The sequence below is a fragment of the Chrysemys picta genome, chromosome 2 (genome assembly GCF_011386835.1).
Source record: "Chrysemys picta bellii isolate R12L10 chromosome 2, ASM1138683v2, whole genome shotgun sequence".
In the NCBI taxonomy this organism is placed as follows: domain Eukaryota; kingdom Metazoa; phylum Chordata; order Testudines; family Emydidae; genus Chrysemys; species Chrysemys picta.
In genome coordinates this window covers 1,887,401-1,914,755 of record NC_088792.1, presented here as the reverse complement: position 1 = coordinate 1,914,755, position 27,355 = coordinate 1,887,401, and the positions used below count along the sequence as shown (strand labels likewise).

At 50.9% G+C, this 27,355-nt stretch overlaps 1 pseudogene; it reads right to left on the bottom strand.

Moving 5' to 3' along the window:
* Positions 1-569: 569 nt before the first annotated feature.
* On the bottom strand, positions 570-6,134 carry LOC135981062 (uncharacterized; annotated as a pseudogene).
* Positions 6,135-27,355: the final 21,221 nt, after the last annotated feature.

Below are 27,355 nucleotides of genomic sequence, written 5' to 3'. Positions count from 1 at the left end.
GCCTAGTAGCTTTTCCCCTGCCCCAGCCCTCTCTCGGGACTGATTTCAAGCCCGTCAGCTCAGAAGCGGGTGGCCACCCCGCTACAATACCCCTCAGCAACAAAAGTTTTAAGGATGAATAAACTCACAAACCACCAACACGGAGAGAGCTCGGGTATTACAAAAAGAAAAGTGTTGTCAGCGTCAGCATTTTGGAGGAAACGTCTCACTGTGGCACTTACACCGGTGCAGCTCCAGTTTGGGCAGTAACAGAGCGAGCGCTCGTACAGACGGAACATGGGTTTCTAACCCTGATCTGAGACGTTTCCATGTGAACATCTGATACCGAAGCAATTGCTTCTGAAGGAGTCAAACTACATTTTTTGTTGTTTTTATAAAAATGTTTCTCCCCCCCCCCCCCCGATTCCAGGGGCCAGATTCTGCTGTCAGTTACATTGGTGTAAACTGGTGTCAGTGCAATATAAGTCGGGTAAGTCAGAGGAGAATCAGGTTATTGAATCTTAAAAGAAAATGTTATAAAAACAACGAGAGACACCAGTCTTGAGTCACGGCTCAGCTACGTGCTTTGTTTAAACTGGTGATTTCATTTTCATGGGTAAGCTGCAGTCAGTTTTTAATTGAAACCAGCTTTTAACGATATCCAGTTTTCCTTTCATAATTTTTTTGAATGCAGACTGGTTTTCTTTACGCTTCTCATACATATCCTTCTCTCCTGGCAGCAGAGGCTCCTTATTGGCAATCTTTCTTATTATCTCAGCTTCTTCCCTCACTTCCCTCAGTGATTTTATTCTTTCTTGGTACCCGGGCTTTAGTTCCTGTTGTTCCGACATGATCAGCAGGTCAATGTATTCCGGAGTGGACAGCGGGTTGGGTTTCAAAGCAATTGCTTGCAGACGCTGGAGGCTGCGAGATGGTTTATCAATAAGCTCCATTAATATCTCTTGCACTGCAGTGTATTCCTGAGACAGCTTCTCAACCACATCCTGTGTCGATAACACCTCTCCAGACGCCTTCTCATACTTTTCTTTCAGTTGTGCATAGGTCTGTTTCTCTTTTACTACTTTATATTCCCACCTGTACTTTTGATTGAAATGAATGTTCCAGTCACATTTACCAGGGCAAACTGTGCAATATCCTGTATTCCCATCTATAGCCGCACACCCGCGCTTACCATCATCATTAGGGATTGCACAGGGATAGTGACACGTATAGTGACACCGCTGGCAGTTTGTTATATAGACACCCGTACCAGAGATGTCCTCCTGCACTGGCACTGTTTTCTCTACCTCATACTCAAAGTCTTTATTGGCCTCCATATCACCCTAACGCTGTTCCAGAGCTTCCTGTGTCTTTCTCAGTTCTTCTAGCTTCACCAGACCGGCTTTGATTTGTGGCTGCAGCCCTTCCACAGCCGTCTCCAGCTCCTTCCGCTCTCTGAGAACTTCCTGCGTTAAAGTTAAACTTCTGGTTTCTAAGGCCTTGTCTACACTATGAGTTTAATTCGGATTTAGCAGCGTTAAATCAAATTAACCCTGCACCCGTCCACACAACCAAGCCATTTATTTCGAAATAAAGGGCTCTTAAAATCGATTTCTGTACTCCTCCCCGACGAGCGGAGTAGTGCCAAAATCGATATTGTCATTTCGAATTAGGGTTAGTGTGGCCGCAATTCGATGGTATTGGCCTCTGGGAGCTATCCCACAGTGCACCATTGTGACCGCTCTGGACAGCAATCTGAACTTGGATGCACTGGCCAAGTAGACAGGAAAAGCCCCACAAACATTTGAATTTCATTTCCTGTTTTCCCAGCACAGGAGAGCACAGGTGACCACAGATAGCTCATCCGCACAGGTAACCATGCAGGCCGATAATCGAAAAAGAGCACCAGCATGGAGCGTACGGGAGGTACTGGATCTGATCGCTATATGGGGAGAGGATTCAGTGCTAGCAGAACTTCGTTCTAAAAGACGAAATGCCAAAACTTTTGAAAAAATCTCCAAGGGCATGATGGAGAGAGGCCACAATAGGGACTCAGCTCAGTGCCGCGTGAAAGTCAAGGAGCTCAGACAAGCCTATCAAAAAACAAAGGAGGCAAACGGTCGCTCCGGGTCAGAGCCGCAGACATGCCGCTTCTACACCGAGCTTCATGCAGTTCTAGGGGAGGCCACCACCACTACCCCACCTCTCACCGTGGATTCCGAGGCGGGGGTAATCCCATCAGCTACACCTGAGGATTCTGCCGATGGGGGAGAGGAGGAGGAGGAGGAGGAGGATGAACTTGCAGAGAGCTCACAGCACTCCGTTCTCCCCAACAGCCAGGATCTTTTTCTCAGCCTGACTGAAGTACCCTCCCAACCCTCCCAAGCTAGTACCCAAGACCATGACCCCATGGAAGGGACCTCAGGTGAGTTTACCTTTTAAAATATAAAACATGGTTTAAAAGCAAGTGTTTTTTAATGATTAATTTGCCCTGAGGACTTGGGATGCATTTGCGGCCAGTACAGCTACTGGAAAAGTCTGTTAACGTGTCTGGGGATGGAGACATGCTTGCAGCAAGTAATCTGGTATCATTGCATGACAAAGCCTGGCAGCGTATGGTCCCGGTGTTTGCTGGCATTCAAGCAACATCCGTTCTTTATCTCGCTGTGTAATCCTCAGGAGAGTGATATCGCTCATGGTAACCTGGTTGAAATACGGGAATTTAATTAAGGGGACAGAGGTGGCCGTTCCTACTGGTCTGTTTGCCTGTGGCTGAAAAGAAATCCTTCCCTGTAGTAAGCCAAGCGGGGGTGGGGGGTGGGGGGGAGTTTGACGCTAAGCTTTTCACGTGTGGCTAGCAGGGATCTTCCCTGATACCAGCCACGCGGTGGGGGGAAGGAAAAGAGAGCATCCCAGAGAATTGGATGGCGGGGGTCTTAGTTTGTTTTCTGCTGCTGAAGGTTAACAGGAAAACTGCAGCACTCAACGGGCTTTGCTTGGTATGTGGGAAAGGAGGGCGCAGAAGCCGAAAGACAATGGCTTACCACGGCCGCATGCAAGCTGAATTCTGTTGCCTGGACCTGCGTCTGTGATCTCTAACAGCAAAGTCACAGGCACTCAATATTAAGAGGCAAAATGCGACCTTGCACAGAAATCACATGTGCTATGTCATGTGAATAGTGTTGTTCACCGTGAAAGAGTATAAGCATTGTTCTGTAAAATGTATCTTTTTAAAAAATTCTCTCCTTTTTTCCCTCCCTCCAGCAGCTGCAAATTTTTCAAGCCTCCCTCCTCCGTCCCGAAGGCTATCTCAGATAAGGCATCGGAAAAAGAGGACGCGAGACAAGATGTTCGCGGAAATCATGGAATCCACCCGCAGTGACAGAGCTCATCTGAATGAGTGGAAGAACACGGTTTCAAAGTATAGGAAAGATGCCAGTGAACGTGAGGACAGGAGGGACCAACGTGAGGACAGGAGGGACCAACATGAGGAGAGGAGAGACGCTCGAGATGAGAGGGGACGGCAGGAAGATCAGAGGAGGCAGGATGCAACGCTGGGGCTGCTGCGTGAGCAAACAGACATGCTCCAGTGTCTGGTGGATCTTCAGGAACGGCAGCAGGATAACAGACTGCCGCTACAGCCCCTGTACCCCCCTCCCCCCTCCCCATGTTCCATATCCTCCTCACCCAGACGTGTAAGAACGCGGGGCGGGGAGGCTCCGTGCACCTTCCCACTCCACCCCAGTGGACAGCCCAAGCAAAAGGCTGTCATTATTTTAACCTTTTTTTAGTGGCCTTTTCCTTCCCTCTGATCCTCCTCCCAAACCCCACCCGGGCTACCTTGTCAGTTCTCTCCCTCTTTTTATAATCAATTAATAAAGAATACATGATTTTTAAACGATAGTGACTTTATTTCCTTTGAAAGCAAGCTGTGATCGAAGGGGGAGAGTGGGTTGTCTACAGAGAATGAGTCAATAAAGGGGGCGGGTTTTCATCGAGAAACAAACAGAACTTTCACACTGTAGCCTGGCCAGTCATGAAACTGGTTTTCAAAGCTTCTCTGATGTGCCGCGCTTCCTGTTGTGCTCTTCTAACCGCCCTGGTGTCTGGCTGCGCGTAATCAGCAGCCAGGCGATTTGCCTCAGCCTCTCACCCCGCCATAAACGTCTCCCCCTTACTCTCACAGAGATTGTGGAGCACACAGCAAGCAGCAATAACAATGGGGATATTGGTTTGGCTGAGGTCTGACCGAGTCAGTAAGCTGCGCCAGCGACCTTTTAAATGGCCAAATGCACATTCCACCACCATTCTGCACTTGCTCAGCCTGTAGTTGAACAGCTCCTGACTCCTGTCCAGGCTGCCTGTGTATGGCTTCATGAGCCATGGCATTAAGGGGTAGGCTGGGTCCCAAAGGATAACTATTGGCATTTCAACATTCCCAACGGTTATTTTCTGGTCCTGGAAGTAAGTCCCTTGCTGCAGCCGTTTAAACAGAGTAGTGTTCCTGAAGACGCGAGCGTCATGAACCCTTCCCGGCCAGCCTACGTTGATGTTGGTGAAACGTCCCTTGTGATCCACCAGGGCTTGCAGCAGCATTGAAAAGTACCCCTTGCGGTTTATGTACTCGGTGGCTTGGTGCTCTGGTGCCAAGACAGGGATATGGGTTCCGTCTATCGCCCCACCACAGTTAGGGAATCCCATTGCAGCAAAGCCATCCACTATGACCTGCACATTTCCCAGAGTCACTACCTTTCGTAGCAGCACCTCAGTGATTGCTTTGGCTACTTGCATGGCAGCAGCCCCCACAGTAGATCTGCCCACTCCAAATTGATTCCCGACTGACCGGTAGCTGTCTGGCGTTGCAGGCTTCCACAGGACTATTGCCACTCGCTTCTCAACTGTGAGGGCGGCTCTCATCCTGGTATTCTGGCGCTTCAGGGCAGGGGAAAGCAAGTCACAAAGTTCCATGAAAGTGCCCTTACGCATGCAAAAGTTTCGCAGCCACTGGGAATCGTCTCCTGCAACACTATACGGTCCCACCAGTCTGTGCTTGTTTCCCGGGCCCAGAATCGGCGTTCCACGCATAGAACCTGCCCCATCAACAACATGATCTCTAAAGCGCCGGGACCCGTGGTTTGAGAGAATTCTGTGTCCATGTCCATGTCCTCATCACTCTCGTCACCGTGCTGCTGTCACCACCTCCTCCTTGCCTCGTTTTTCTGGTCCTGGTTCAGCATAAACTGCACGATAATGTGCGAGGTGTTTACAACGTTCATGACTGCTGTCTTGAGCTGAGCGGGCTCCATGCTTGCCGTGGTATGGCGTCTGCTGTGTTCACCCAGGAAAAAAGGTGCGAAACGGTTGTCTGCCGTTGCTTTCATGGAGGGAGGGGTGAGGCTGTACCCAGAACCACCTGCAACAATGTTTTTTGCCCCATCAGGCACTGGGATCTCAACTCAGAATTCCAATGGGCAGGGGAGACTGCGGGAACTATGGGATAGTTATGGGATAGCTACCCACAGTGCAACGCTCCGGAAATCGACGCTAGCCCCGGTACATGGACGCACACCACCGAATTAATGTGCTTAGTGTGGCCGCATATATTCGACTTTATACAATCGGTTTCCAAAATTCGAATTCTGTAAATTCGGATTAATCCCGTAGTGTAGACATACCCTAATTTAACTAAGGATTCAAAAAATGTCTTCATGCTCCCATTTTCCAGAACATTTAATCAAAATTAAAACTGCCCTTGTCAGTTCCAGCATTACAGGCAAAGAGGGTGGAGTTATTGAATTTGAAATGAATCGGGTTGCCCTTAGCATCTTTAGCACAAGGGACATGAGCTGTATTAATGGCCTCTAGAACAGGGGGTGTCTGTCCATCTGCGAAGGTGATCAGGATTTGTATATTGTCTTTTATATCTTCCCAAAAATGGAGAGCACTGAGTCAAACACGTACCTCTGGGCATGTGTCAAACGAGCTAGTGAGGCCTGAACTACAACGCAGATGGCGTCTATGTGATCAGTGGCTCCTCGGGTGGAGAAAAACTCTCAAATCTGCCTTGTTATCGCTTTTTCTTGCTCTATCCCTCTGGTGTCACCAAATCCCGGGGTGTCTATGATAGTCAGGGAGTAGGGGACGGATTCAACCATGGACCCTCCATGCTGTGAGATGGAGTGACTGCAGGTTTGGGTGTTGGACACACCCGTGATCCTGTGTGAGAAGGTCCGGGAAGAGCGGTAAGGTAATCGGGGCTCCCACAGACCTGTCTAGGAGAGACGTGTACCAATGCTGACGGGGCCAGGCCGGTGCTATCAGAATGACCCGAGCATGGTGTCAAGGTTCCTTCCCCCACTCTGAACTTTAGGGTACCGATGTGGGGACCTGCATGAGAAGCTCTAAGCTCAATTAACAGGTTAGATCTGGTCTGGCTGCCACCACTCCCAAGTACTAATTCCCTTCCCTGGGTAGCCTTGAGAGACTCTTCACCAATTCCGTGGTGAATACAGATCCAAACCCCTTGGATCTTAAAACAAGGAGAAATTAACCATCCCCCTTCCTTTCTCCCACCAACTCCTGGTGGATCCAGTCCAACCCCCTTGGATCTCAAAACAAGGAAAAATCAATCAGGTTCTTAAAAAAAAAGGCTTTTAATTAAAGAAAAGAAAGGTAAAATAAAACCCTCTGGGAGAGATTAGCATACCAGCTACTCTCACAGACAACAGATTCCAAACACAGAGGATGTTCCCCTGGGCAAAAACTTAGTAAACAAATGAATACCCAATTTGATTATTCCTCTAATTGCACAAGACAAGTTACAAAGAAATAAACATAAACCTATTTATTTCCTTCACTAATACTCACTACTTAATAAGAGGCTGAATTCTGGAGCTTTTCCACTCCGGTCAAAAGTGAAACTGACCCAGACAAAGGGAACTTCCCTCCTTCCTTTTGAACCATCTTGTCCCCGCATTGGTTCCTCTGGTGAGGTGTCAGCTAGGCTGGGTGAACTTCTTAACCCTTTACAGGTAAAAGAGGCATTAACCCTTAACTATCTGTTTATGACACCCGGTCTCTGCGGATCTTGAGCAGGACCTTGTGGACGAGCGGTATCGGAGGGAAGGCATATAGAAGAGCCCCCCATGACTGGAGGAGGAACGCGTCCACTGTGGAACCCGGGCTGTGATTCTGGAAGGAGCAGAACTGCTGATACTTCATAGAATATCAGGGCTGGAAGGGAGCTCAGGAGGTCATCTAGTCCAACCCCTGCTCAAAGCAGGACCAATCCCCAACTAAATCATCCCAGCCAGGGCTTTGTCAAGCCTGACCTTAAAAACCTCTAAGGATAGAGATTCCACCACCTCCCTAGGTAACCAGTTCCAGTGCTTCACCACCCTCCTAGTGAAAAAGTTTTTCCTAATATCCAACCTAAACTTCCCCCGACTGCAACTTGAGACCATTACTCCTTGTTCTGTCATCTGCCACCACTGAGAACAGCCGAGCTCCATCCTCTTTGGAACCCCCTTCCAGGTAGTTGAAAGCAGCTATCAAATCCCCCCTCATTCTTCTCTTCTGCAGACTAAACAATCCCAGTTCCCTCAGCCTCTCCTCATAAGTCATGTGCTCCAGCCCCCTATTCATTTTTTTTTGCATGTAGCCTGATTTAGGGTGTACTGATAATATTAATTTAAGTCTTACTTAATTTTTATTTTATTAATTAATAATAATGAATCATTAATATTAATTAGTGTGGGTCTTAGGCTTGCCAATCTGTGTGATCAGAAGATAAAAGGTCTTGTTCTGTATCAGGCTCCACAGAATTTACAAAGGACACTCGGGGCTACGACAGGAAGGTCACACTGAGACAGATATAACCTTAAAGACTTTTTATTAAAATCAGTAATAGTAAGTAAATGGTAAAATACCCAGAGTTACAAAGTTACAATGGCATTACTGCTATTCAAAAGATATATGCACTATATAGTATTATATGCAACAAAGCTTTGGTTAATATAGTCACACCCTTCCTCGATAACCTGGTGGTAAGAGACACAGGAACAGCTGTGAGGTTCAGGTTTCCCAATTCTTGAGTGGGGGATGCAGTGCTTAGAAGAAACTAATGCTCTGAGCTATTAAAGCGAACTTAGGGTTTACTTGACTAACAAACTTAAAATCAAAATCTAATAAACCAAGAATAAAACGTAGGGAAACCGAGCTTAGCCTAGTTCCCTCGAAACTTAAAGTTTAAGAAGAACAAATATAGCCTTCTAATAGTAGTAGTCATCGTAGATAGATAGAAAGAGTGGAGGAAGTAAATGAGAATAGAGTAAAGTGAGAATGGAGTACTCTATTGAGGTGGGTCACCTCTTTTATAGGGCTAAGTGTTGGAAATCTTTACTCCCATGCCCAAAATTTAATTCCTCACCCACAAAACGTTAGGGTACGCTTACCCCATAGGCTAGTATTGATGACATGTACCTACGCACATATGTTCCCTTGTGGTGTACCTGTTAAGTCGGTGGGTAAAACACTGAAAACCCCTCTATGCCATTCTCCATTGTCTATTGGTCTAGATAAAGGGTCATAGACATAGGCGTGCGTACTTATCTATTTAGGTATAGGATAAACAAGATAAAGGTCAACTTTACTTTCTGGGTAAAAGTGCCCAATATAGATATGCTAACTTTGCTTTAGCTTAACATACAGGAGGATATGGCCTGTAGGTCTCTTGCATTACAGCCAAACTTACTTTAATATAAATTTATAAACCTATTACAATAAACCAAATACTTAAACTATAAGAAAAGATCTATATATACACAAGCAAGCAGGTTAGTCCCATAGGCTACACCCCCGCCCCCCTTTGATGGGGTGTTTTGCTCTAATGAACCCCATCACACAGGTAGGATGTAGGTGGCTAACTATTTATGGGACAGTCTCAACACCATTTTCATAAAGATGATAGGCTGGGTCGGACTGAATAACAGTAATGTTTTCAAAAGTGGGAACAGGTGAAATAACTTAATTCCCTATTAAAGTAGGTTGCTTTGGAGTAAAACAAAACATTTGGTTCTGTGACAAGACACTACAAGGGACCATATTGGTACCTCTTTTGGTTGGTAACTACGCAAAATTGGTTATTTCCAGCATAGGTCACCCTCTGCATCGGATTCTCCCAGCCTCACCAGGCATGACAATGATGGATTCCATACTGTCTCTCCCTGCAGTCCACACAGAACAGTGTTTGTTCCAAACACGTGACACCTACAGATGTACTGAGGCTCTTTTTTAGAGCAACGTCTGTGGCACTTTCCAAGTCCGAGTTGGAATGTGAGAGACCACCAGGGGACAGGGCCGGCTCTACTGTTTTTGCCGCCCCGAGCAGCGCGCCAAATTGCCGCCGCGGACGGCAGGGGCAGCCCATGTGCCGTTAGGGCGGCACGTGCGTTTCCATGGTGGCGGCAATTCGGCGGCAGTTTCTGTCTTCAGCCAGAAGACAGAAGCCGCCAAATTGCGGCCGCCGGCAGCTGAACATAGAAGCTGCCGCCGAATTGCCGTCGCCGCAGAAACGCACATGCCGCCCTAACGGCACACGGACCGCCCCTGCCGTCTGCGGCAGCAATTCGGCGCACTGCTCGGGGCGGCAAAAACACACGGACTGCCGCCCCTTGCACATTGCCACCCCAAGCACCTGCTTGGGATGCTGGTGCCTGGAGCCAGCCCTGCCAGGGGAGGTGCATTAATGCGTTCCCTATCGATGTTGTCTTCGAGGTGACCTATCGAATGGACAGCAGCCAATTGCCTGTACACATCCTTGCCTGGGTCAAATACTGGTAACGAGACCGTACATGAGATATACAAGGATTGTGCCATCATGCAATCTTTTGAAAGAAAACAACTCTCTCGGTTGGGGTGAGGTGTCACAGATCCTCTCTCTCTCATAGCACCCCCTGACAAATGCTGGCATGAATCCAAACATGTGGATCGTTCCTTTTCCAGCTTTTGAAAACCCTTGGGACAGTGCCGACTTAATAGTTGCTCATTTTTAATCAGGTCAGGAACCTTTCCCAATCTTAAGGATCGTAACGCATCAGTGATTGCATTTATGACGTATTCCCCATATGTAGAGCATATAATCTCCTTTTCTAAGTGTCGATCCCTGTGCTGATCATTGGTTAAAGTGATCCGCCGATTACTTTTACGTTGGTTTCATTAAACAGTTGGGTTATGTTCTACAGACTGTAAACAGTAAATTGTTCTTTTCGGGGAGAAGTCCGGGGTTGAGTATAACAGTCCGTTTCTTTTGTGTTGGTCTGTTCTGTTTCACCTGCTCAGGTAATTGAGCATGACCGTGTGGTTTGGTTTCATGGGGTTGTAACAGTTCAGTCCCAAATTTGTGATTTTGGCTCAGGCGTACCCTTAGAGCAACGATAAGGGTGAAGCAAATCAGAAATCGCAATGTCCATTTTATGGTTGCAATCTCTGGGCTCCAGTTGCTGCAATTTTGTTGGATGCTGTTCACTTAAGTCCTGAGGAGAAAGTTGCTCCTGCGACCTGGATGATCTAGACAACCTTAACTGATTAGTATGATAGAGTCTGTCTCGATTACACTTGCCTCCTGTTATTTTAATCTTATACATGGCTGAACTGAGTTTATCGATGATTCGGAAGGGTCTGATCCATCAGTTACACAGCCCATGTTCTGGTGATTTATACAACAACAACATTACTTGGTTTTTAACCTTCCACATATTCTCTCTTTGGTTTTTGTCAAAGTAAGTCTTTGCCTTATGTTTGGATTTTCCCAATTTAGCTGCCACCTGCATGTGGATTTGATTTAAATGTTTTTGCAGATTCTGCAGGTAGGTATCCATTTTTATTTCCTCTAATTGAGTGCCACTGGTGTGCCCAATTAAATGTTTTGGTAATTACATTGTTCGGCCTGTCATCACTTTAAAGTGTGTTTTATCAGTAGATGCAGCTGGTGTCGCTCTCAATGCCATTAAAATTAGAGGCATGAGAGTGTCCCAGTTACACCCATGGGCATTAACCAGTTTCCTCAACATCACTTTTATTGTCCAGTTGGTTCGTTCCACCATCCCAAATGACTGTGGTCTGTATGGGATGTGTAGTCTCTTCATGACTTTCATTGATTTAAGACAGTTTCTAAAGAATTGTCCGGTGAAATGTGATCCCTGGTCCGATTCTACCTTTGCAGGGATCTCCCATTGAGAGAAGACTTGCTCTACTAGGACCTTGGTGGTGGCTTTTTCAGTATTGGCTTTAAGAGGAAATATATGGAGATATACCTATCTCATAGAACTGGAAGGGACCCCGAAAGGTCATGGAGTCCAGTCCCCTGCCTTCACTAGCAGGACCAAGTACTGATTTTGCCCCAGTTCCCTAAGTGGCCCCTTCAAGGATTGAACTCCCAAGCCTGGGTTTAGCAGACCAATGCTCAAACCACTGAGCTATCCCTCCCCTCCAGCCACTCTGAAAAAGGATTGATAACCACTAATAGGTATTGGTTACCTCTTTGAGTCCTTGCAAAGGACCTACAAAGTCAATCTGCAAAGCCATCCAAGGATCTTCATGCAACTGAGATTTTAATGGCGCATTTCTTTTGTACAAAGGATCTGTTGTTAGGGATCCTTCTCTTTCTGTTTTGGAAAGCTCTAGGATTACTTTCACTATGTTTTTATCCGATTTCTGCATTTCTTTATAATTCAGTATGAGGTTTACCTTTATGGTAATAACTAGAACCACTAACAAAGAAATAATATCTATTAACAGAATCTGGATCAATGGTTGGAAAAGCTTTTGTTTTCCCTCCCCCCTTAGATCCAATTGATCAAGAGGGATAGCTCAGTGGGTTTGAGCATTGGCCTACTAAACCCAGGGTTGTGAGTTCAATCCTTGAGGGGGCCACTTGGGGATCTGGGGCAAAATCAGTACTTGGTCCTGCTAGTGAAGGCAGGGGGCTGGACTCGATGACCTTTCAAGGTCCCTTCCAGTTCTAGGAGATAGGATATCTCCAAAAGATTGGGACACACATGTGGCTTCCCTTGATACAATAGGGCAGTTGGTAACAAGGATGGTGTCCTAATAGGTTTTACTGCAATATTTTTTCTTGCAGCAATAATGCCCAGTGGGCTAGGCGAGCATTTGAGACTTGCCCAACTTTTACTTTGTTGGACGGTAAGAACGGAAGGGGAGTGTGCGATGAGTGTAATATGATCGGGCTGAGGCCAATTAGAAAAAAAAAAGTGTTGTATGGCCCAACTGGTTGCCAATAGGTACTTTTCACAGTTGTCCTACTTCAGATCAATTGGTGACATTAAACGTGAGGCATAGGCCACAGGTGTGATTTTCCCATGCCTTTCTTGTGAGGCCACAGCTGCTAACGCATTGACACTCACCGCTACCTCCAGATGATCGGGTATCTCAGGATGTGGAGTGATCAACACCGGAGCCTTGACAATGGCCTGTTTCAGCTGGGACCCTGCTTCCGTGTGTTGCTCAGTCCATTTCCATCGGACACCCTTTTTTTTAATAGCTGGTACAAGGGACCTGCAATGGAAGCACAATTGGGAATGAAATCCCTCTGGTACCCAGTTAAACCCAAAAAAGGCTCTTAAAGGATCCTGTGGTAAAGGCAATGTTTGGATTGCATCTACTTTCTGTTGCGCTGGGGTTCTACCCCATTTTATATAAATATAATTTAATATACATAGATATGTCATAGAACTGGAAGGGACCTTGAAAGGTCATTGAGTCCAGTCCCCTGCCTTCACTAGGCAGGACCAATTTTTGCCCCAGATCCCCAAATGGCCCCTTCAAGGATTGAACTCACAACCCTGAGTTTAGTGGGCCAATGCTCAAACCACTGAGCTATCCCTCCCCCTTATTGCTGGGATGAGGCCCAAGAAAGAGACACGGTTGGCCATTAGCTGTGCTGTGGCCAGATTGCACTTTAAACCTGCTTCCTTTAGGATCTGTAGGAGCTTGTTAAGCCTTTCTAGATGCTCCTTTTTGGTCTGTGTTGCTAAACACAGGTCATTTACATATTGAAATAGAACAATTGGTTTAGAAAACCGTGACAGTATCCGCGTTATTTGTGCATGGAATAAAGTTGGAGAATTTTATACCCCTGTGGTAAATGTGTCCAGGAATATTGGACCCCCTGGAAACTAAATGCAAAACGGTCCTGTGAAATGCGTGCCAATGATAATGTCCAAAAGCTAAAAGAACAGGAGTACTTGTGGCACCTTAGAGACTAACAAATTTATTAGAGCATAAGCTTTCGTGGACTACAGCCCACTTCTTCGGATGCAGTCCACGAAAGCTTATGCTCTAATAAATTTGTTAGTCTCTAAGGTGCCACAAGTACTCCTGTTCTTTTTGCGGATACAGATTAACACGGCTGCTACTCTGAAACCTGTCCAAAAGCTGTTACTGATGTCACGGTCAGTAAACCACACAGCCTCTGGATTAAAGAACTTGATTAGATTTGGCATCTTGGTCACTGTAGGGGCACAAATGGGTGTTACCTGGTTCAGGCGTCTATAATTTATTTTGAGATGCCAAGAACCATCTGGTTTCTTCACAGGCCAAATAGGGGAATTGGCAGTGGAAGTACATCTACGTAGCACTCCCTATGTCAATAAAGACTTGCTAGTCTTTTCTATGTATGGGTTTGCTTGTTCTGGGTAAGGATATTGTCTTTGGGCTGATATATCTCCTCCCTCTACAACAATAGTGACTGCCATACATTAGCAAAGGCATCTGCATGCTTGCGAAGTAATGCCTGTAACTCAGGTTGGTCTGCATGATTAGCCACTAAGTTGTTTAAATCATACCCCTCAGGTTCAGAGTCCTCCACTGGAGATACCATGCCACAATCAGCTATGAGCACTGTTGAGTCATCCTTTGCCTGTTCCACAGTAAGACGCACCAGTTGGTTACGGGGTGGAAGGGCGGGAGGGCACAGAACTGGATGGAGTATCCCCTCTCTATCGTGCGGAGCACCCAGCGGTCCGAAGTGATATGGGCCCATGCACGGTAGAAGGGGGATAGTCGGGAGGAAAAGGTCAGGCGGGGTAGATCCAGTCTCTGATCTGGAACGCCGACCTCGATTGCACCTTCCAAACCCTGGTTTAGGGCCAGAGGGTGGTTTGGGCTGGCCAGAGCCTGGACTAGCGGAAGGGGGTTGCCTCCTCCTGCCGCTCCTGTTCCTCCTCCGAGAACCGTCCTGGCGGTTCTGCTGCCGGAACCTTTGAGGAGGTGGCGGGCGGGACTAACTCCGCTGCGTGGCGGGGGTGTGCAGGCCCAAGGATCTGAGGGCGGCTCGGGAATCTTTGAGGCTGTGGAGCCGTTTGTCCGTCTTCTCTGAAAATAGAGTCGCACCCTCAAATGGAAGGTCCTGAATGGTTTGCTGGACCTCGTAGGGTAAACCCGAAACTTGGAGCCAAGCCCCACGTCGCATAGCCACCCCTGTCGCCATCACTCTAGTGGCGGCGTCTGCAGCGTCTAAAGCTGCCTGCAAGGAGGCCCGGGAGACCAGTTTCCCTTCTTCCACCAAGGCAGTGAACTCCGACCAAGAGTCCGAAGGGACGAGCTCCGTGAACTTCGCCATTGCTGCACAGGTGTTATAAGAGTACCTGCTCACAATGGCCTGTTGGTTAGCAATACGGAGCTGCAAACCACCGGTCGAGTAAACCTTCCTACCCATAAGGTCAAGGGATTTAGCATCCCTATTCTTTGGGGAGGGACGTTGGAAGCCCCGTCTCTCCTGCTGGTTAGCTGCATCGACCACCACCGAGTCCGGAGGCGGGTGGGAGTACAAATGCTCGAAGCCTCTGGAGGGCACGAAATACCGCCGTTCGTTGTGTTTGGCAGTAGGTGGCAAGGATGCTGGCGTCTGCCACAGGGTCTTAGTGGTGTCCACAACCGTCTTTATAAGAGGCAAGGCTATGTGTGAAGGTCCCGAGGGTGTGAGGATGTCCACTATGGGATCCACCTCCTCTACCACCTCCTCAGCCTTGATGCCCAGACCCTGGGCGGCCCTGCGGAGCAACTGCTGCAGGACTTTGTTGTCCTCTAATGCAGGGGCTATGGCCGTCCCTGCCAATGCTTCGTCCGGTGACGAGGAGGAGGAAGCATGTGCCAGTAGTGGAAGCTCCCTACCATCTGCCCTGGAGGGGTCACGTGACTCCCGGGGCAGCACTGGAGGAAGTGATACCGCTGACGGTGCCGGGGCCATCGGCATCAGAACAGACGTCGGCATTAGTCTCACCGGAGGGAGCTGTGTCGACACGCTCACAGGAGCTGCTGGGGTCGGGGGGACCGTTGGTGCCTGCATTGAGGTCGATGTTGACAATGGTGCAGGCGTGGGAGACGGGTGCATCGACGCCGTGAAGGGTGGTGCAGAGGTCGGAGTCGAGCACAGTGCCACAGTCGACGACTGAGCCGGAGGCAAAGGCGTCGGGACCGTAGGCACCAAGGGCAGAGGCTCAGCAAAAGGTGGCATGAAAGTGGCAGTGGCCATGGGAGATGTTGCTGAGCGTGGACCCTGGGTTCCTCCCTGGCCCTGGTGAAAAGCCTGATCCGCCGGTGCTGAGGGTTCCTCCCTGGCAGGTGATAACAGTGCTATCTGGTGGAGGAATTCCTGAAGAGCCTGGTGCATTTCCGGTGTGGACGGGAGCTGCAGCTGCTGTATAGGAGCCGGTGATTGAGGCAGGGCCAGACTCAACTGCCGCACCTGGGCAGAAGTCGACACGGCCCCGGAAGGAGATCCCGAGGAGTGGCCCGCCTGGGGTCGCACATCTTGTGGCATAGCCGGAGGAAAAAGATCGTCCGGCTGCTTCTTCTTTTGAGGCACCGGCGAGTGGGAGTGGTGTCTACCGTCAGACCGGCTCTCTGAGGAGCTGTGATGGTGCCGAGCGTCCCTGGAAGAGTCCTTCCTCGGCGCTGAACTCGCCGATGCCGCTATGGCGCTCTGCGTCGAGGACGATGCCGTAGGAGTTGGGTCTCCCGAGTCCGGGTCGGAGTGGGGGCGTCGGGCTGCCTCCACGTGCCTCTTCTTGAGCCGCTTTTCCCTTTCTATAAGTGTTTTCGGAAGGAACTTGCGGCAGAACATACAACTATCTGTCTGATGGGTCTCCCCCAGGCACTGTAGACAGAACTCGTGCAGGTCAGTTTTCGGCATGCGTGTAGCGCAGGCCACGCACTTCTTGAAACCCGGGCACCGCAGCATACCACAGCGTCAGGGACCGGAGTGCGGGGGGAGACCCCCAACAAACACTATACTAAACTATTAACTGGAACAACTATATACAACGGACTAGAGAGGAAACTCGCTGAGCAAGAGCCAAGGGAGGTTCTAGCCACCGTCACTGGCGGTAAGAAGGAACTGAGGGGTTGGCAGGTCGGCAGGGCTCTATATAGGCGCCATGGGGGCGCAGCTCCAGGGGGTGCCAGGCCGACCCGACAGATGCTGCTAGGGGAAAAATCTTCCGGCCAACGTGCATGTGCGCGTGCACACACCTGATTGGAATGGACGTGAACAAGCACTCGAAGAAGAACCTGGAGTTTTCACTTTATCTCTTGTTCATTCTCAGATGAAATAACTTCCTGATCAAACACAAAGAAAGCCTGCGCCCCGTACAGCACAGCCGTGACCACATGGGTGGCCGTGCCTTGGTCAAACACATCAGGGTAAGAGATATTATGGTGCCCTAAATGGCTCATAGTCAGCTGCTTAAAGTGTGTTGTAGTTGAGTACTGGAGAGAAACACGGGCTTGATGTTTTGATGTCTTGGTATCACTTAAATATTCTGCGGCTCCATTCACTTCCACCAGGCCAGACAGGAAACTGGCCTTCAGCGATGCTGTGACATTGAGGGCAGAGGCCTTGTCGTCAGTGGTGTCAGATGCAATAATCTGAAAATCAGTCTTGGATTGTGGTTTTGCATCTACATCATTTCAAAGTGTCTCCAGGTCCCATAAAGTGATGCCTAGAATAGTACAGACAGACATGTGGTAAATGGCAGAGAGGGTAAGAAACCTTTCTGCTTTGTAACTGCAAGACATTTTCTAACATAGGGTTACCATTCGTCCGGATTGCCCCGGACATGTCCGGCTTTTTTCAGTTAAAAATAGCGTCCGGGGGGAATTTGTCAATGTCCAGACTTCCTCCCTCTGCCCCCCCCCATGCAGAGCGTGCGGGGCTTACAGGGCAGCCGGCCGGATGGTGCCACTCGCACGGGGCTCCGGCAGCCAGAGCCCCTCCTCCACTTCCCCCTCCTCTCCCCTGCAACTTGAGACCACTCCCCTCCTCTCCCTCCCTCCCCCCGCCCTGCATTCACAGATCGCCGGCCGTTCGTCTGGAGCTCCGACCCTGCTCCCCTTCCCCGCTGTCGAGCGCGCTGCTCTGCAGCACAGTAAGGGGGCCGGGGGGTCGGAGAAGCGGCAGGGAGGTTCTGGGGGGGGGTAGTCAAGAGCCAGGGAGCAGGGGGGAGGGTTGGATGGGTCAGGGAGTTCAGGGGGGGCTGTCTGGGGGTTGGGGGTGTAAGGTTTTGGGCAGTCAGGGTACAGGTGGGGGGGTCTCAGAAGGGGGCAGTTAGGGGACAAGGCACAGGGAGGCTTAGGTGGGGGGTGGGGTTCTGGAGGGCAGTTAGGGGCAGGGGTCCCAGGAGGGGGCAATCAGGGGACAAGGCGTGGGGGGGAGGGTTGGGGGTTCTGAGGGGGCAGGAAGTGGGAGGGAGTTGAAGGGGCAGGGGCGGGGCTAGGGCAGGACAGGGGCGGGGCTCCTCCCCATCTCTTTTTTGATTGTTGAAATATGGTAACCCTATTCTAACATTAAAATAAGAGCTGAATGTCCCTGAACAAAGTGTCTGATCCGGTCACAGGCTTCCCTCATTGTGTCTGTATGAGACTAAAAATAGATTAACATGCATTTAAAAGTCTAACATAAATGCACAATGATCACTCTGCATGATTAAAATGACATTTTTACTGTAGCCTGCTGCACCTAAGGGCAGTTTCAGCAGCTGATAATGAGATTGTTACGTGTACATGCAGTTATCATCCAAGTGGACCCCAAAGCATGTAGCAGATTGTACTAGCTCCTTCTCCAGTACAATATCTCTACACTTACATTAAACAAACCTGTTACATGAAGAATGTGAAGGTTGCAAAGCCAAGCAGGCAAACGTTAGGAAAGCAAATAACTAAGATTAAAAATCTGTTTTGCGGCAGGTTTTCAGAGACCCGGCCCTCTGGCTGAATCACACACCGTCTGTACGTGACGTAAACAAACCTCTTCTGGGGTGACACAGTCCAACAAATGGTTCGTTGTCTCTGGGGTCTTCAGTCCCATCTCAGGGGCTATTTAAGCGCTAGCCCCTTCTCGGGCTCTGAACAAAACTTGTCCCCTTCTCCACCTTGTGGGTATGCATTAGGGCACCATCTTCAATTACATGATCAAATATTATCTTTTCCACCGAACTCCTCGTTCAATGCACAGTTGGAATGGTTCTCACCGGAATGGTTATGATCCAATATTTCTTTTTATACTACACATTCAATGTGTGGCTCCAGGCCTAATGTACGGTACACTATTCAAACCCTGAACTGAATACGGAACTGTTCATTTCCTCCTGGGTGCCCATCACCGTAATATCTAAGTGCTTCAACAACATTAATACACTTTTCTTCACAGCACCCCGGTGAAGTAGAGAAGTGTTTATATCCCTATTTTACAGAGGAGGAACTCAGGCACAGAGAGTAAGGAAAAAATTGTCAAAAACATCCACTAATTTGGGTGCCTAACTTGAGAAGCCAGTGCCTGACCCCTCACCCCTCGCCTGCTCCCCAACACTTTGCCCCAGCCAGGAACCCCCTCCTACACTCTGAACCCCATGGCCCCAGCCCAGAGCCTGCACCCCATCTAACATCCCATTACAGGCCATTGGGCATATTTACCGCTAATAGTCAAAGATCAATTAATTGCCAAAATGAGGCTATCCCATCATACCATCCCCTCCATAAACTTATCAGGCTTAGTCTTGAAGCCAGATATGTCTTTTGCCCCCACTGCTCCCCTTGGCAGTCTGTTCCAGAACTTCACTCCTCTGATGGTTAGAAACCTTCGTCTAATTTCAAGTCTAAACTTCCTGATGGCCAGTTTATATCCATTTGTTCTTGTGTCCACATTGGTACTGAGCTTAAATAATTCCTCTCCCTCCCTGGTATTTATCCCTCTGATATATTTATAGAGAGCAATCATATCTCCCCTCAGTCTTCTTTTGGTTAGGCTAACCAAGCCGAGCTCTTTGAGTCTCCTTTCATACGACAGGTTTTCCATTCCTCGGATCATCCTAGGTGTCCTTCTCTGTACCTGTTCCAGTTTGAATTCATCCTTCTTAAACATGGGAGCCCAGAACTGCACCCAGTATTCCAGATGAGGTCTCACCAGTGCCTTGTATAACGGTACTAACACCTCCTTATCTCTACTGGAAATACCTCGCCTGATGCATCTAGGGTGACCAGATCACACAGGGGAAATATCGGGACGCAGGGGGGTGGGTGGGGAGCAAAAAAAACCAACAAAAACCAGCCGCCCGAGCTCCACGCCCCTCGCTCCCTCCTCCCGGGCTATTGTGCTGCACTCCCAGGCCCCGCTGGCCGCGGGCAGCAGGGCTGCGGCTTGTCCCTGGCCAGCTCCGTCGCACTCGCTAGTCCATGGTCCCGGGCCCCGGCGAGCCTGGAGTCCCGGCGAGTAGCCTACCCGTGCCGCCGGCACCTAGTCCCGGCTGCCCATCGCGCCAGGCCAGCCCAGGCTCTGGCGGTGACTCTGCGTCCGAACCGCACTCGCAGGTGTTGCAGGAACGGGAGGGGACGCTGTGAAGCCAAGCGGGCCTCTTAAAGGGGAAGCGCTGCTTGTCTGAGGGGGAGGCTCATCTCCACCACCGTCAGTCCCTGCAGGAGCGGGGTGGGCTCCCCCCGCACCAGCTTATCATGTTGCCAACTTGAGTCTTTCAAGGTGCCAACAATAAGCGGGTGACTTGGAGAGCCCTGCAGCAGCTGGGTCCACACTGCAAACAGGACAAACACTCTCCCACGTCACCGCTCTCATCCACTGACGGACACAGATCTTCACTTCGTGTCTCTCTCGCTGACCCCACACACGGAAGGGGGAAGAGGGAGAGGCTGTGAGAGCAGCTGTTACCTGGCTGGAGAGCAGAGCACGGTGTCCCCAGCCCACCAGGTAACCAGAGGGCGGGGAGTTTAACACCTCTGCGCCTCACAGCACCTCCCGCAGCGGCAGCTGGGCCCTGCGAGACAGAGCAGCTCGCTCACGCTGCCCTGCGGATCGGGGTGCCGCTCCGCCTGCCTGACCCCAGCGCTGCCTGCAGCCGAGTGGCGAGCTGGCCTCCGCTCTGTCTCTTCCGCGGAGTCTGGGCGGGGGGGCATGAGCCCCCTCCGGGCTCCGCCTGTGCCAGACGTCTCGACCGAAGGTAGGTCGGGACGCGGGCCAAATCAGCAAATATCGGGACAGTCCCGATAAAATCGGGACGTCTGGTCACCCTAGATGCATCCCAAGACCGCACTCGCTTTTTTAACGGCCATATCACATTGGCGGCTCATAATCATCCTGTGATCAACCAATACCCCGAGGTCCTTCTCCTCCTCTGTTATGTGTCCCCAATTTATAACCAAAATTCTTGTTATTAATCCCTAAATGCATGACTTTGCACTTTTCACTATTAAATTTCATCCTATTACTATTACTCCAGTTTACAAGGTCATCCAGATCTTCCTGTATGATATCCCGGTCCTTCTCTGTATTGGCAATACCTCCCAGCTTTGTGTCATCTGCAAACTTTATTAGCACATTAGCCACGGTAGCTCTTTTTCGGTTCTCTTTCTATGTTTTTTAAATTTGGGGTATACATTTAATTTGAGCCTCTATTATGGTGTCTTTAAAAAGTTTCCATGCAGCTTGCAGGGATTTCACTTTTGGCACTGTACCCTTTAATTTCTGTTTAATTAACTTCCTCATTTTTGTGTAGTTCCCCTTTCTGAAATTAAATGCTCCAGTGTTGGGCTGCTGTGGTGTTTTCCCTGCCACAGGGATGTTACATTTAATTATATTATGGTCACTATTACCCAAGCAGTCCAGCTACATTCACCTCTTGGACTAGATCCTGTGCTCCAATTAGGACTAAATCAAGAATTGTCTCTCCTCTTGTGGGTTCCAGGACCAGCTGCTCCAAGAAGCAGTCATTTAAGGTGTCAAGAAACTTTATCTCTGCATCCCATCCTGAGGTGACATGTACCCAGTCACTATGGGGATAATTGAAATCCCCCATTATTATTATTGTTTTTTTTATTTAATAGCCTCTCTAATCTCCCTGAGCATTTCACAGTCACTATCAGCATCCTGGTCAGGTGGTCGGTAATATATCCCCACCACTGTATTCTTATTATTAGAGCATGGAATTACTATCCACCTCTCTGTGCTGGGGTCTTGGAGAGGGGGCCCAGGGGCTCTCTGGGGTGGGGGTTTTATCCAAGTGACTGTACATTATAGGGCACCTTTGAACCTGGTCCTTTGTCCATCTCCCAACTACTGTATCAAAATCTGCAGCGTCCCTGATTCACCTCCTTCCCCTCCAGTCTGTCACCAATGCTGCTGCGAAAGTCACCTCCCTCTGCTTCCTCTCCAGGCGCATTCTCTCCTCCTCAGTTCCCCTCACTGACTTCTGCTCTGTTACCACGTCCAATCCAAGCGCTGTGGGCCTGAGCCCCATTGCCCTGCACCGTGTCACTCACCCCAACACAAAGGGGATGTAAAGCACTGGCCAGTGGAATGAAAGTGCTTCACCCCCCAGTGTGCACTGGTGTAATTCACTTCACAAAGTGCCGGGCGACAGGAAATCAGAGCCAGTGAGTGAAACCCGCGTGTTCTATGTATTGTCCCCCTGTAACCTGCTTCCTTGGGTTCATCTCTCGCTCTCGCTCTGTGGCTCTGTCTCGCTGCGTTCTCTCACTGCCCAGTCCTACGTTTCACCTCTCCTCAGACAGCTCCTCCGGATCTCACCCCCCAGACCATGTACGAATCCTGCTGCTCCTGCCTCCACAATGTCTGTAAGATCCAACCTTTCCTCTCCAGCCCAACAGCTAAACCTCGTCCTCCCCGATCATCTCTGACTGCAACCTCCTCCTCTCTGGCCTCCCCAATACCCACAATACCTGCTTTCATAGGCGCCGACTCCATGGGTGCTCCGGGGTTGGAGCACCCACCACTCCATCTCCCCCCAATGGGAGCCCCATGGGTCAGCACCTCTCCCTTCCCCCCCAGCACCTCCTGCCCGCCAGCAGCCCCAGTGATCGGCTCCTTCCACTCCCCCCCCCAGTGCCTTCCACAATCAGCTGTTCCCTGGCATGCAGGAGGTGCTGGGGGGAGGGGGAGGAGCAGGGGCAGGAAGAGGTGGGGGAGGGGCTTGGGAAAGGGCTGGAGTGGGCGTGGAGCCTGGGGCCGAGCGGGGGTCGAGCCCCCGCCGGGAACTAGGAAAGACAGCACCTATGACTGCTCTTCAATACAAATGCTGCTACTGAAATAACCTTCCCAGCCTGTCGTTCTGACCAGACGATTCCCTCTTTCGATCTCCCCCCTGGCTCTTCCCTACTTCACTGCATGTGGTTCAAACTTCCTGTCCTCCCCTTCACAGCCCTGCATAACGCCAGCCCTGTCTGCATCCCTGACTTAGTCCCCTATCACATCACCCGCCATCCCCTGTGCAGCACCAGGAATGCCAGTCTCAGTGCCCACTCATCTGCTTCTGCCAAACCAGCTCCGTGCCTGCTCCCGTGATACCCTCCACTCTGGGAATGCCCTGTCCAGCCAGCTCACCGAGTCGTCACCCACTCCTCACGTTTCCTTCCAGGAGTCCCACAAGGAGTCAGTGAACAACACTGATTAGTAGTATTATTTTTGTAAATAAGACTAAACTGCTTGTGGCAGGGACTGTGTGCGTGTGTGTGTGTGTGTTTATGTGTGTGTGCGTGTGTGTGTGTGCGCACACGCACATATGTGCTCCCAATGTGTCTGTGCAGCATGTAAACACTGTGAGGCCTCAATTCTGATAAAAGATAAATAATAAAAAGTTCAGATTAAGTCCCCAGGATGTGCCGGTGTCTGTTACTGAGTCACCAACTGACCCTATGGCTGTAACCTTCCTCCTGCCGTGCCCCCTCCCTCCCTACGGTTGGGTACCCGTATTTGTCACATCGTTCTAAACTCAGACTGGGTCTATCTGAGGTGGGGACCAAGTTCTTCTATTTGTAGCCCACGATGTTCAGAAGTGGCTAGTGACTGTGGGTGCCTCAGTTTTCAGGTGCCCAATTGGAGACACTTAAAGAGCATAGGCGTGCGCAGCACATTTCATTAGGGTGTGCACCCAGGGAGCCCTGCCCTAGTCCTGCCCCCGCCCTGCCCCCATCCACTCCCTCCTACTTCCCGCCCCCAACTGCCCCCCTCAGAACCCTCAACCCCCCCTGCTCCTTGTCCCCTGACTGCCCCCTCCTGAGACTCCACCCCACTGTAACTGCCTTCCTAGGACCCTACCCCCTACCTGTCGCCTGACTGCCCCGACCCTTAACCACACCCCTGCCCCCAGACAGACCCCCAGGACCCCCATGCCTATCCAACCGCTCCCCGTCCCCTGACTGCCCCCGAGTCCCTCTGGCCCATATCCAACCCGCCTGGCCCGGTCCCCTTACCACACTGCAGCTCCGAACAGAGTCCCCACCAAATCCCACCCCCTGGACATCCCCTTGACCAATGGCGAGATGGCACTTACAGGGCGGGTGCAGAGAGCGCCAACCAAGCTGGAGCGCAGTGGTGGAAGAGCGCTATGACTGATGTAAGTCAACAAAGGTCATGTGTAGCGCTGGGGAGGCGGTGATTGCCTGGGGGGGGGTAAGAGGGTTCTGTGGGGGGGGTAAGAGGGTTCTGTGTGGGGCAGTCGGGGTGCAGGCAGCTCAGTGGGGGATCTGGATGCACAGGGAGGTGCCAGGTGCAGGGGTAATGGGAGTCTGCAGGGGGGGCCCAGTGAAAGTGGTTGGAACTCAGCGGGGGAGGGGGTCTGCGTGCAGGGGAGGTGGGGTTCATTTGGGTGGGGGTCTGGGTGTAGGTGGTTGGGGCTCAGTGGGAAGGGTGTCTGGGGGGGCTCATCGGGGTGGTACAGATACAAGGGCGGTGGGGCTTGTCAGAGTGAGGGTTTGAGGGGCCTGCTTAACAGGGGAGCCCCAGCTGCTGCCAAGGGGATCTGCACGCTGGACCCCCACTTCCCCATCCCCTTCTCTTCCCCATCCCATGCCCCTTCCCCACCAGTCCATCTCCCCCAGACCCCACTTCCCCCATCCCCTTCTCTTCCCCATCCCATGCCCCTTCCCCACCACTCCATCTCCCCCCAGCCCCCACTTCCCCATCCCCTTCTCTTCCCCATCCCATGCCCCTTCCCCACCACTCCATCTCCTCCCCATCCCACCCCCTTCTTTCCCCACTGCCTCTTTCCCCCTGCCCCTGCTTCCCCATCCCCTTCTCTTCCCCATCCCATGTCTCTTTCCCACAGCTCCATCTCCCCCTGTCCCCACTTCTCCATCCCCTTCTCTTCCCCATCCCATGTCCCTTCCCCACCACTCCATCTCCTCCGCATCCCACCCCCTTCTTTCCCCAGTGCCTCTTTCCCCCTGCCCCTGCTTCCCCATCCCCTTCTCTTCCCCATCCCATGCCTCTTCCCCACCACTCCATCTCCTCCGCATCCCACCCCCTTCTTTCCCCAGTGCCTCTTTCCCCCTGCCCTGCCCCGCCCCACAACTCACTGTTGTACAGGATGAAGGATGGCTCCCAGCACACAGAAGGGAGCTCAACCAGCCCTAGGACCCAGAAGGTGGTGTGTGTCCAGCTGCAAAGTCCTGGGAGCGGAGCAGCACCTTCTCTTTTCAGCGGGGCTGCAGCAACTCTGTGTTCACAGAAATGGGGGGGAGGAGAGGGGGCAGTGGCGTGACCTTGCACCCCATGTGGCCCCCACCTCTATTTGGGGGGTAATGCCCCCAAACTATGCCAGGAACATTCCCAGTCACACACCCCTGTTTCTCCTTCACTTTCTGCAGGGAAGCAAAGAACGCTGCAGGAGGGGGACCTGGGCTGTTTTCATTCCCCCTGGGGCCCAGGAGTATCCCACACAGACCCCCACTGCCCAGCACCATCCCCAGAGACCTGGCGCCCCCGCCTGCCTGCCCCCCAGCCACACTCACCGGCCTGCTGGGTGGGGGCTATTTGCCTTGCCTGGGCTGAGCCAGCGTCACCGCTGGGGTGGGTGGGGGAATCAGAGTGGGAGGGGGCCTGCCCCCCTCATAGCCCCCTTGCCTGGGGCCCAGACAAGCCCTCCCCCCCATGCTGGCCGAGAACGACCCGGCCCCTGCACTGGTCCCAGGTGGCTCAGCCCTGGGAGGTGGGGCAGCTCCCTCCCAGCTGGGGGGGGGCGCAGTCAGGGAGCTCTAGAGCTGCCCCCCCCAGCTCCCATTGCCCGGGGTTCCTGGCCAATGGGCTGGGAACCGGGTCAGCACTGGGAGGGGGGCAGCGTGCAGCATTGCCCTGCGTCTGCCGAGACTCTCCCTGCACGCAGGGACACTGGGGAGGTGAGAGCACCCCACCCTGCTCCCTGTCCCCCGACTGCCCCCGCCCCTTGTCCAACCCCCCTCAGGCTCCTAGCAGCGTCTGGCTCAGTTAGGGTGACCAGATGTCCTGATTTTATAGGGACAGTCCCAATTTTTTTTTATATAGGCTCCTATTACCCCCCACCCCCTGTCCCGATTTTTCACCCTTGCTGTCTGGTCACCCTAGGCTCAGTGCGGAGCCAGACACGCTGCCCCTTGGGAGCACGCAGCCCCCCCAGCTCTGAGTGCCCTGCATTAGGGTGTGCCCCGGCACACCCCGTGCGCACGAGCCTGATTTCCGGGGTGGGGGCTCAGCACATTCTGGGAGTCAGGCTCCTCTGAGCTGGGTCAAGCTGGGCCCCCGGCCCCACGAGTCACTTTTGACAATCTTGGCCAGAGTATGAAGTGCCCAGAACTTTAAGGCTGTAAAAACACCAATTGCTATTAACAAACAACCAATGAGAATTTTCAGTGCAGTCACTGCTGTCACAATCCTTCTGTCAAATGTTGTACCCAAGTTTCAAACCCACAGAGAACACTGTACCTTGGGGCTGCTGATTCAACGTGTATTCTTCCTTCAGTCCACCGCAGCTGTGGGGCTTTCACTGAAAAGCTGAACTTTTATATGGTTTCATCTATTTATAATCCAGTTTCGGATTCGATCTGACACAGTTAAATTATTTTTATTTAACGTTCTATATGGGGTCACGCCCATGGGCTTTAGGAATTGCTTGGTCAGTGAATTTCTTTTACAGGAAAACACATTGTTCTCTCAGAAATTGAGAACTCATGAGACAATCTGGCAAGTGGAGCTCTGTTCATGGTTACCCCCTGCCTGGGTGTGTAGGGTGATCTGAAGTACTAGGGGCTCTCTGGTACCCAGCTTCACCTGTCCCTCAAGGTGACCCTCTGGGAGGAACGCTGAGCTCAGGGCATTCTCTTGTCATAGCCTGATGTACGTCTGCTGTATATGGTGGAGAGGTGTGCTTGGTACACAGTGAAGTGATCTACCTGCCTCTGGAAATTTCCACCACATGCGTCTGACGAAGTGGGTATTCACCCACGAAAGCTTATGCTCCAATATGTCTGTTAGTCTATAAGGTGCCACAGGACTCTTTGTTGCTTTTTAGTGAAGTGAGAGTATCTGAGGCTATAAAGACCCACAGCGATGTTGCATTTGAAGCTTATTCTCTTCTTCATGGGCCACATTCCCTCCTTTGTTCTCTTTCCCTATGTATGAGGCAAGTACAGTGACTGGGCCTGTTGGTGGGCACTTGAGATACAGGGGTAAGGCCAGGAAATTGGTGTCACGACAGTAGGAACAACCAACATGGTCTTCTTCCAAGAGAGAAGCTGCCACAGATTCAAGGCCTATCACCTTGTAAGACTGGGAAAGGCTAAACTATTTTAGCCAAAATGATGCTAAGGAAAACCCAATGCATTCTGGGAACCTTGTCTGGAAATTAACTCTTGTTATGTTCTGAGACCGTTGAAAGTAGAATGCGTTGCTGAAGATTGCCTTGTTTATAAATGAGGATTATTTGGGATACAAGGTAACTGGTAAACTCTAGAAGGCTCCCTATGGACAGTCTGGATAATTTCTCTGAACTGTACGTATATAAAATCCAAAGGAACTGAGGGATGG